This window comes from Micromesistius poutassou, assembly GCF_964030765.1.
Source record: "Micromesistius poutassou genome assembly, chromosome: 10".
Classification (NCBI taxonomy): Eukaryota; Metazoa; Chordata; class Actinopteri; order Gadiformes; family Gadidae; genus Micromesistius; species Micromesistius poutassou.
Genome location: NC_140280.1, coordinates 11,604,196 through 11,612,069, shown reverse-complemented (window position 1 = coordinate 11,612,069; position 7,874 = coordinate 11,604,196). Strand labels below are relative to the sequence as shown.

Below are 7,874 nucleotides of genomic sequence, written 5' to 3'. Positions count from 1 at the left end.
GATTTTTTTGTGAGATTATGAAACAACCCCCCCCCCCCCACACACACACACACACACACACACACACACACACCTCTTCTTTTTTTTTTATAACGAATAACTTTTCTTTCTTTCTACATTAAGGATGAGTTTTCATCTCATAAAGTTTTCAAACGGGGACATTGTTGTTGTCCCGGATCAGTGGTGCGATGACGGGACACTGGCCAAAGTACAAAAGCACCGAATGTGCCAAAAGGGCAGCTGCCAACTGTGAGGCACGTGAGCCAAACTGGCTAAAATATGAACCTGTGGTATGCCAATTCATAAAACTCTAGTTTAAAGATCATTTCATGGTTTCTTCTCCTTCTGCTTGGATTAACCAATTCTGTCTATGTTATGAAAATTGTCTTTGCCTTGCATTGTTTAAAATGTTTTATTTGTGGTATGAGCAGCAGTGCTGAGTATGTAGGTTGCGCCCAAGAAAAATGTACCAAACAGCACTTTGCCATTGACTCTCTGACTCTGACTCGCAGCACTCTGCCATTATCCCTGATTGGCATCACCTGTACCAAAAGCTCAAAATAAGAGTCAATGGGAGAATGCTGTTTGACTCATACCACAAATGCATGTTCCTTACAAATGTGGTATCATTTAAAAGGGGAGGCTTCAGGCTTTCCAACAGTATAAGTTTTCTTGCTAAAAAGTATCGTTACAGCAATGAAAAAAAATCATCAAGTTTCCTTACTTTTTGTGCCTAGTTTACATATCTTTAGTAATAATATTAACATTCTGTGCAGGTCTACAGCTAATTTCAACTTTATGGTCATTTTAACATATTCGATTTTAGACAACTACAAAGATGCCTGTAGGCTTATGGAGCAATATCAGACCGGCTGCAACACCTCTGACCTACAGTCTGAGGCAGAGCAGGAGTGTGGGCCTCCAGATAAAAGACAGAGGAGGCCAGTGTAAGTGTGTTCTGTCTTGTTTATGTTTTTGTAGTGATAGGAAGGTTATTTCAAAAATAAACCAGAGATGTTTGTGCTATACTGTATGTATATTTGGCGATTTTGGGATTGCAGTAACCCTAATAATAATATAATATGGTTACTTAACAGCCATCGCTTTGGAGACTCTGATGAGAGCGAAGATGGAGATTTGACATCTCCGGGGTTGCATGGCCAATTGCACTGGCAGAGTAAGGCATAATCTCTTGCCATCAAAAATAACAAAATCATAACATTAATATTAAGATATGGTTAACATTCTTAGTGCTAAAAATTATCACCTCTCCTTGTATCCATTCCTCCAGCTCCATCCATTCCCCCAATATCTCGCCGAGTGCCAGGCAGCAGGTCTCCTCGACCTGAAGAAAACAGTCTAGGTAAAGACTGATCTCTGAAATAATATTGAATACAGTGGCCAATGGTCACTCTGTTTCAAATCAACAGATTGCATCTGCATTACCATCTTAGATTTTCTCAACCCCCCCACCGTCAACGATCACGCCTGCAATAGCCCTCGTCCGCGAAAATCCCGTTCCGTCAAAATCCGTATTTGAGTATTTGGTATTTGAGGTCAAAACTATCGGATGACCCTTTCCGTCGTTGAACGACGAAGAGGGGGTACCCTAGACGTTGTTAAACAACGTTTAGGGTACGTGACTAATCGTCAAGCATCTGACGAATAGGGGTGAGACTGTGTTGGTTAAAAATATCTGCATTCATGCAATATTTATCATTCATTATTATCAAATTGTATTGAAATACATTGTCAATCCATTAATGGAATTGAAATAGGTAGTGCATACCAAAATGTTGAAACATACAAATGAATGCACCAGAGGTTTGCCATTGTTTGGCCCTGTAGCTCACAGCCTACCATGGTTAACCATTTAATACCAATTTCTGTCCCTTAGCACCTTACCATGGGGCAGGACCGCAACCTTTGCCAAATCTCCCTGCACCCGCATTTAACATGCAGAGAGTTATTCACGGTAAGGACTGATCTCTGAAATATCAGTGAATAGAACAGTCCCATGTGTATTATCAGTGATGATAAACAGATGACTGCCATTTAATACAATTCTTAAATGTATTAAATGGCTAAAAACTAAACTACGGGCCAGGAACGGCAGTCCCTCCTCATCTCCCTCCACCCCCGGCATCAACCCTGAACCTGCGGCAATCAGAGGAGCCTTCTACAAGCTTGGCCTATAGACCAACATGGCGAGGGGGAAGAATAAATGAGCCCATTCCCTGCTCTGGTAAGCAATAACTGACAAATACTGGAGGGTCATTCTATGCTACAGATTTTGGAAGAAATTCTGACAACTCTCACATATTTTCTTCAAACTTTATCAATAACTAATGTCAGTATTGTGAGTAATGAGGATAAGCACTGAAACGTGATATATTTTATACACTACATTTTAGCTATATTTCATGTTTGTCAACAGCAACTGAAGTCCACATCCTTAGCCTGCTGGAAACCATCAAACAGCAGCAAGACCAGCTTGTTGCAAAGGTGAACTTCCTTTGCAGCAGGCTGAACAGCACCCCGGGGCAAGACATACAAATGCCAGACAATGTCCAGTTTCCCTTGGAGGATTTGGAGGCTGTGGAGGCCTTTGAATCATTTTTAAAGGATTCGTCAAATGACCCAGCTCGACAGAGAGTAGTGAGTTTTCTTACTTAATATGAATGGTGCCATTAGGATTATTGATTGTTCATGATTATTGCAAATATTATATTGAAGCAGCCCTGAACAGGCCTGTCCTGAACTGCCTTTTCCCAGTGGTAAGATTCTGTCAGTGAGTGACAATCTCCCTGGTTTGACATTGTGAGTAAAGGTGGCACAGGTCCATGAGGGTGTGCGCCAAGTACATGTTTAGAAAAGAAATAACCCAAGAGAACAAGATTTTTTAAACGTATAAGCTGTTTTTCTACATTTCTGGACACTTTCAACTGGAACAAAAACATTTTAAATGCAACTTAAGCTTAGAAATGTTTACCTTGCTGTCTATTTAAAGATGAAAAGATGATGATAGAAGATAGAAAGATGTCTTTGCCTTTTAGATTTCTTCTTTGGCCACCATTGGAGGCCATGATTTGAAGAGGGTGACATGGAACATCCTGGGCAGGCTCTTCACCGATGAGGTGTCTCACCAGATAAACTGGAAGGGTGTTCACAACAAGAAGCCCTTTAGTAAGATGGCAACAAAGACCTTGCTTTTCAGTAAGTACTTAAAATTTACGTTCAAAGTCAATAGTTAGTAAATGTTGGGGCAGCCTTAAATATCGTAGCAACCATCATACCAATATGACCTAGCCAGGCTTTTTTAGACTGTAGGCTACTATACCATAGACTTTTTTTGGACGTTTAATGCCTTTTTATCAAAATCAAACAAAGTATGATCATGACTCCCTGATACGCAGATTTTCAATCAGGTAGGCCTATGAGTGATGTTATGTTTAACACAATGCAATAGCTATAGCGCGTCAGTGAAAACCTGACACGGTCAGGTCTTACTTAGTAGGGACAATAGGCTATTGAAAATATTCCTGTTAACTATCAGCGCAATAATGATAATAACAAAAATCTTACCTTTCTGACATGCACTCTGCTGTGAGACTTCCTACTTTTGATTCCTTCAGTTTGTCGCTGGCGTTGACCATGGGCATAGATATATTTAAGCAATAGATCACGACAGGCTGTGGTATGACCGTATACCACTGACTGAAGTGATCTATTGCTTTTATAAAATGGTTACGTAAGTATGGCGAAATGAAAGTCATAGACACCCTCAATTTTGCAAAAAGCATTTTTTTAACGAATACAAAAAAAGTAGTCCCTCCTGGCTGCCTGCAAAGTGTTGCTATGCAACACACTGTAGCGTCCTTCAGAGAGAAGGCTAGAGGTACCTCGGTTCGCCGGCAATTTAGCCTACTATCGAGTTCACTCACCGTGTGCCTATTGCTTTACAACATTTCCACCCTCTCTAGCAATCAACATGTTTTTAGGCTTCAGTGAACGATGCTATTGATTTTATATATAACAACAGTTCAAGTTAGGCGCGGAGTGATACTGAACTCTGTAAACTGAACGGGCGTCATAGCTGTGTGTATACGCTCAATATACAACAGTTGGGAACCAATCAGATCGCTTGATTTAAGCCACCCGTTTTATAAATACTGACAGTCATAGACATATATCATAGACATCATCATAGACAACATATCTATGGACCATGTGTGCGAAGGAGAGAGAGCGAGCGAGAGAGAACCACTGGGCTCCTTGTGGGTTTCCGGTTGATTGAATACAGAAAGAAGAGCTGCCTCGGGCACCGCATCTTTCGGTGCCCCGGTCGCCGTGCACCGGCCGAGCTCCCGGACTCCGGCGGTGCACTCGCGCGGGCACAGGGATTGAATACGATACGGTGGCCTGTGCACTGTAGCCGCGATGCACGGCGGCCGCGGGGCGTGGCGGAGCTCAGCTCAGCTCCGGCAGCCGCGGTGCCCCGAGGCGGCTCTTCTTTCTGTATTCAATCGCCGTACCCGCGGGAGTGCGCACCGCGGGAGCTCGGCCGGGGCACGGCCGCCGGGGGACCGCAACCGCTGGGACCGGCTGCCGTGCACCGCGCCCGGGAGCTCAGCTCCGGCCGCCGCAGTGCCCCGAAAAGTTAGTAAAAACCTATTACATAAAATATGTCTGTTTGATTACAGGTGCTGTAAGGAAAAACACGGTCACACGGGCAGCCACGGACGCGGAGATAGGCAAACACGCGATCAGGTGGTTCAACCTGGCGGCGGATTGGGCGGCGAGGAGACGTGTCCCGCCGGCTGTCTGTCACTAAATCAGGGGCGTCATTCCTTATATGTGTGCAGTAGACCCACACCACAGAGCAGGCAGTTCATGTCAAAAATTGTTGAGGGGGGGGGGGGGGGGTTGTTGTTGGCACCTAGGGTGGCCAATCAGGTCCCTCTGGCTCCGCCCCTGCACTAAATGCCACTTTTTTGTTCTACGTTTTATGTAGATGTTTATTGTTTTACGTTGAATAAAACATATTAATTTCTGTTTCTGTTTTTTGTTGTTTATTGACAATATTGTTAGGTTAAAAATAGAAGGAATGCATATTTAAGCTTAGGCCTATATTGCTGTAATAGCCAATTCTAGTGATAGTTTTTAGTTTTATCCTATAGTTTAGTTTATCCTATTTTATCCTACAGCAAGAAGGGATTTTGAAAATAAGATAAACGGGTCCAAAACGGACCCGGGCCAGATGAGCCAGGAGTCCGTTGCGGATCCGCGGCGGATGTAGGCCTATGTATGTATACATTTGCGGGTCCCAAGCGGATGCGGCGCGGAGCCACTGCGGGTCCGCGATCCGCCTTCGTAGCGGATCCGTCACTGAGGGCAAGTGGACGCCGATACGGGTCCATTTGGCGGGTCCGTTCCGGAAGCCGCAATACCTCCGTGGCGGATCCGTCGCGGAGTGCTTTTGCTGTGTGGGTATATACCTGACACTTATTCAGTCGAAGTGCGCCAGATTGGTGACAATTATTGTCGTGTTTGCATTGTAATGCACAACTTTGCCTCTTCCTGTTATAAAACAACGTGCATCCAAACAACTTTAGCCAATGCAGCCTCCTATGTCAGGGTTGCTTTACGAATACTATATATCGGATTATCAATAAATGTTAAGTGTGTGTGTGTGCGTGTCGTAGGCTATAGATATAGACTGATTGTCTTGGCTTGCATCCATGAAATATAGTAATGTTATAGGCCTACTGCATATTGAGAACATTTAGATCGGTATTGCGCAACAATCGGGGGATTAGACCCCTGAATATTGTAGTGGAACTAGTAAAGAGAAATCCACTAGAAATCCACTCCGCGTTTTTCCTGGTTTCCTAACACACACTGCCGCAACACGCACGCATATTAGAAACATGCACAGAAGGAAGTTGACTTTGAGAGTCGGATCAACGACAGAGACGGACTTCAGCAGCACAGTCATTGTCAAAATGGCCGGCTTTAGCTGAAAAGGCTTTCTTTATGTTCAGATATTTAGCCTATATTTTAGTGCCAGGTCATGTTAGATTGTTAACTTGTTAATTTAATCAAAACAATTAAAACATTGACTGTTCCACCGACGAGATGGACATAAGGACTTTTTAGTTTATTTCACATTATTTCACAACATTTTTGCATTTTACTTGGTTTGCAGTTGTATTGAGTTAGTTGTATGTTCTGCTGGGCACTGAATGCTACACTCTAAAAAACGTTGGGTTAAAAACAACCCAACCGTAACCCAACTGCTGGTTTATTATAGGACCAGCCCAGCATTTAGTAAGGATAACTCAACCAAATGGGTAACCAGTTTTAACCCATGTGTTGGGTTACCCGGTTTACCAAGAATGCTGGGTTGTTTTAACTAAGCTGTTAGTTATATTAACACTACAGTTGAGTTGCTGTGCTAACCCAGTATTTGGGTTATATTGGCTACATAATTGGGTTAACTAGTCAACCTAGTTGGGTTAAATTCACTCAATTTATGAGTTATGTAAATGTGCCTATTTTCTCCTTAATCTAATGTTATTACAATTCAGTGATAATACACTATTCTCAAATACTTATTTTCTTATAAAATTTCAATTTCCTTACTATTAAACAATAATTTATGAACATAAAACATAAAATAAACAATAATTTTAATTTTAATCTGGCCTAGGCTCTTCACAGGTTTGGAAGTTTTTTTTTCGGCCTGTGACATAATACCCTTATGATCTGACCAAAAGATAGGGGAAACATTTTATTAACTTAACTTTAGAACAATCAAGATACCGTAAGATATAAGTGTAAGATATACACATGCACGCACACACACACACACACACACACACAAAACAATATAAAATAATTATGCTACCACAGAGCCAACCATACACATATTTTCTTCCACTTTAACAACTTTAAATCTCTCATTTTTTCTCCTTAAATTATCGTTTGGAAAAAGGGTTGAGCTATAACTTGAGGAAAACATGTTTCAAACATGGCAATGACGTATGTCAGAAAATGGTTCAGGGTAGATATTTCGTATACAGCAATTTCCAACCTCTTTCCGACATTAGAATAGATAGGTTGGCAGAAAGTGAGACATGCCTTCATAATATTCTGTATAATATACTGTGAAATATTATACAAAAAGTTAAAACAAACATCTGAATTATGATATTGCAATTGTCTAGACACAATAGTTAAAATAAACAATTAAATATTTACAAATGACGGGGTTCGAGTTTCGTGTTTAGGGCTTCTCTTAAAGCAGGTTGCTGCCACTCAGTGATTCATGAAAATGTTTGGCATAGTCCTTTTCTCCAACAAGCAGTGTTGGGAAGAAGGGGTTAGATACCTGGTAAAGTATAACCATGTCTAAACACTGTTGGACAATACATGCCAAAGCTCCCTGTCCACAACCCCTAGCCATACTGCATTCCATTGTGAAGTCAAGCCTTGTTAGAATTACGAATTTTTCATATAAATGAATGTGATGCATAATTGCATACAGAACAATAAATAGAGTTGGACCATTGTTAGAAAATTAGGTAATTGAAAATAGAACCCCTATCGCATGTGGAAGCCTATTTGTATTTTGAATGGAGTTCAGGTAATGAATGCATGTTGCTGTATTCAGACCTACAGAACACCTAGAATCAGAAGGCCGTTTGGAACCAACATTAACAATGACAACACAGAAAATACTCGCTTGCATTGGACTAGTGGCTGATTGGCAGCGTGCTCAACAGAGCCAGCCACTGACAGATGGTGGACAACAATCAACATTCAACAATCATCAATCAAACAACAATCAACTTCAATCAACCTCAACAAAC

The 7,874-nt window shown here is 41.7% G+C and overlaps 1 pseudogene across 1 annotated transcript; it reads left to right on the top strand.

Moving 5' to 3' along the window:
* The first annotated feature begins 605 nt into the window (after positions 1 to 605).
* On the top strand, positions 606 to 4,834 carry LOC311354417 (annotated as a pseudogene). Its single transcript has 8 exons — positions 606 to 947; positions 1,098 to 1,177; positions 1,292 to 1,363; positions 1,898 to 1,975; positions 2,108 to 2,245; positions 2,438 to 2,658; positions 3,057 to 3,216; positions 4,704 to 4,834. The product of its transcript is annotated as an uncharacterized misc_RNA (transcript).
* Positions 4,835 to 7,874: the final 3,040 nt, after the last annotated feature.